This window comes from Triticum urartu, chromosome 2A, assembly GCF_056163025.1.
Source record: "Triticum urartu cultivar PI428250 chromosome 2A, HENAU_Tu73, whole genome shotgun sequence".
Taxonomy (NCBI): domain Eukaryota; kingdom Viridiplantae; phylum Streptophyta; class Magnoliopsida; order Poales; family Poaceae; genus Triticum; species Triticum urartu.
The window spans coordinates 62079308-62083470 of record NC_141874.1 but is presented as its reverse complement, the minus strand read 5'-3'; positions in this window follow the sequence as shown (position 1 = coordinate 62083470).

Below are 4163 nucleotides of genomic sequence, written 5' to 3'. Positions count from 1 at the left end.
TAAAACACAAATGTTTGTGATATACACCATAATCTGACACGGTTCACAAAGAGGAAACGTGTGCAAGCATGCACACAATTGCCGTTTGCAAACCATGTGCGATGTCAGACAATATCACAAACGGTGCGGGCAAACTAAATGTTTGTGTTAGTTGCCTTATCATACACGATACACAAACATGAACTGTTTCTGATGAAGTATGCATCGTAAACATTGCACCACAAAATAGCGTGTGTGATAGTTGTTATGTACGATGATGTTATGATGATCCGATGTTTCCTAATCCTGTCCGACACTCGTACAACAATTAGCTAATCTTATGAATTAGTTATCGCATACGGTTTGGGAAAAGCGAATGTGTGTGATTGTATGCTTATCATACACATTCGATAATAATGAACTGTTTTTGATGGGCCGCCGCGCATCATAAACGTAGCACCACAGAATACCGACTGCGATGGCAATGCGAGCACAAACGAATAGGAGTACTGTACATGGATCTTGGCTCCCTATCCCTGATGGTTTCTGGGTCGTGTGGGAAGGACCCCCTATCGCCCACACTCACTTGGCGACGGTTCCAAATGCCGTCGTGGAAAGGGGTTAAAAACCGTTTGTATAGCATCGACATGTACCAGTGCGTAAAGGTTTTTTGAATATACGTTTACAATACAAATTTTTATGTCACTATCACTTGTCATGAAAGAATGGTATATATAACTTTTAGCAGGATTGTTGATTCATTTCCATTCTGACAAATTTTAGGCGCTCGATATGTCCTATTTTAGTGAAAGTCATGCCATAATTTTTAATCTTTCAATTATGAACATATATAGGAAATGTCTGACGACGATAAGATCCCTGAGTGTGATGGCTGCACCGACGATGGGGATATGTGCGACAGACCGCACCTAGATAATGGCACATGCTTTTCCCTCATGCTTAAGGAAGGCTTCGAAGGTTTTACGGTATGTAACTTCAGTGGCACGTGTTTCTTCTGAATTAATCATGGCTTAAGATTTTTGCTTTAACGTGTAATTTCCTTTTTTATATTTTGACTAGTGCATACCCTGCTATGCAAGACAATATGTCCTTGATAAGCTATCTTTCGAAGGTATGTCCAAGGTGGACACGAAGATAGCTCACCATAAAACGAAACATGGTTTCGATTTAGAGATTAAGATCATAAATGAAGTAGGTCACACTCATTTTGGATGTTCAAATTGGGAAGGATTATGCAAGGCCTATGGATTCGAGGAGGATATCAAAATAACTATCGATCTTGGCAATCCGGAAGATGAAAACATTTGGCTGGATCCTAACATGATTCAGATTCTGCCTCCGTGCGAGTTTGTTAAACACATTTGTTAAATGATCTATATTCCTAGCTTATCTAAAAATACTTGTTATTCATGCCTGCTTAACTTGTTTTTTATAATTGATAGCTTATTTTCTCTCTTCCCAAGAAGTAGAAAAGATAATAGATGACACCTACTACAGTCATGGCGCAGAGCTAACTTGGGAGGAGAAGAATTATCTTATCTCCTTTGTTAAAGACGTTCTGCAATTTAAGATCATGTATGGAGTTGGGAAAAATTGTGGTAAATACGTGCCACTAGTCCACGAGTTGTGCGATGCTAACATTTGTGCTAGTATCATGGTAAGATTTTTACTATTGTGTCACTAGTTAGTCTATCTTTTTCATATATTCTTCTGAAGTAAACTTCATTGCTAACTATATATATATATATATATGTTACTATTATGCTCTTCAATAGAAGCTCCTAGATGTGGTTGTGCCTCCATTTATGTTTGTCGAAGCTGAGATGACAGTCGTTCGCGTACGACCATGGTTGGAGGGTCTCAAATATGCATACTCGACCTCTAAAACAGATGGAGGCCTCAAAATCAAGGCTTGGAAAAAATAGTTGCTTAGCGAAGGCCACAAAATGGAGACAGTTGGATCTCTAAGCTACATAACGGAGAAGGAGGGTTTTTCTGTTTTATGCTATGGTACTAGAGAGAGAGAGAGAGCAGTAGGTCCTGCTACCTTACCTAGTGCAGTCGGTTAACTTATGATGATCATAATGGTGAGATTGTTATATCCCTAGCACCTTACCTAGTAGTGGTTAACTTATGATGATCATAATGGTGAGATTGTTATATCACTACAATCAAGATGAGTTTATATATATATATATGACTACGATGATGATGTGTTGTTATATATATCATTATGATGATGATATGAGTTGTATATCATTAGGGTGGAAGAAAAACATATTAGATTAAAGTGGATGCATGTATCCAAGTGACCAAGTTGAACATGTAGGAGTATATGTAGCGTAAAATATGTTTTAAATGAAAAATAATTAAATGGAAAACACAAAATTAAAAGAAAAAATAAACCATAATTCATAAACCCCTAATCCTTTTAGTCCCGCTTGGTGGTACCAACTGGGACTAAAGGTCCCCCAGCCCCGGCGCCGGCTCGTGCCACGTGGTGGGCCTTTGGTCCCGGGCCATGTTGAACCGGGACTAAGGGGGGGGGGGGCTTTAGTGCCCACCCTTTAGTGCCGGTTGCTGAACCGGCACTAAAGGCCCTTACGAACCGACACTAAAGCCTGATTCTGCAGTAGTGTATGTTTATGGATCTACAAACGGTATAAAAAGGTGAATAATTGCTAAACCTAGAGTGAAGTAGTGGAAGAACTAGCAAGCTATGTATTGATTCTGAAAAGGAAGGGATCTATTCTAGATACAAGAGGAAAACCAAACTACTACTGCATCACTCTCCTTGCATTTTTAGATTGAAATATGGGTTCTATACACAAGCTGGATGAACTCAAAGGAACACCAATGAACTCTTACGAACTAAACTAAACTAATGCAGATTTGAGAGAGGAGAAGGATGATACCTAACAGTGTTGAAGGAGAGAGGATGCACGCCACTGAGTTCTGGTTACAACAGGTGATGCAGCGGCCTCGACGAAGCAGGTAGCGAACTTCAACTGCGGTGGCGGAGCTCCGGTCGCGGTGGTCAGTGTGAGGAAGAAGAGCTAGAGGCAATGGGGGTAAAAAGTGAAACGGAGCAGCCCCCCGTGCCTATTTATAAGGAAAAGTTAGAATAGTGAAATGCCAGGCTTGAAGATCGAGGAGGCGTCATAATTATCAAAACAATAGAGGCACCTCAATTTTTGGAATGGTTGATGAGGGAGTCCTGGATTAGGGGGTCTCCGGACAGCCGGAGTATCTCCATTGGCCGGACTATTAGACTATGATTGAAGACTTCGTCTCATGTCCGGATGGGACTCTACTTGGCGTGGAAGGGAAGCTAGGCAATATGGATATGGATATCTCCTCCTTTTGTAATCGACCTTGTGTAACCCTAACCCTCTCCGGTGTCTATATAAACCAAAGGGTTTTAGTCCGTAGGACAACAACCATAACATACAATCATACCATAGGCTAGCTTCTAGGGTTTAGCGTCTCTGATCTCGTGGTAGATCTACTCTTGTACTACCCCTACCATCAATAATAATCAAGCAGGACGTAGGGTTTTACCTCCATCAAGAGGCCCCGAACCTGGGTAAAACATCGTGTTCCCTGCCTCCTGTTACCATCCGGCCTAGACGCACAGTTCGGGACCCCCTACCCGAGATCCGCCGGTTTTGACACCGACATTGGTGCTTTCATTGAGAGTTCCTCTGTGTCGTCGCCGTAAGGCTTGATGGCTCCTACTATCATCGATAGCGATGCGGTCCAGGGTGAGACTTTTCTCCCCGGACAGATCTTCGTATTCGGCGGCTTTGCACCGCGGGCTAATTCGTGGGCCATCTGGAGCAGATTGAAAGCTACGCCCATGGCCATTAGGTCAGATTTGGAAGTTTGAACTACACGGCTGACATCCGCGGAGACTTGATCTTCGACGGATTCAAGCCACAGCCGGGCGCGCCGCACTATCACAATGGGTATGACGTAGCTCTGCCGCCGAACAGTACCCGGAGGTCGCGCCCGCATCAGCTCCGACCCTTAGCTTGGAGCCAACTGCGCCAATCGAGGACAGGTGGCTAGACACCGCCTCAGGGGCTGCAGTCTCAACGGCGATCAAGCTGAACACCAGCCTAATCCTCCGCGAAGCCCGTGACTCCAAGGTGTCGGACTCT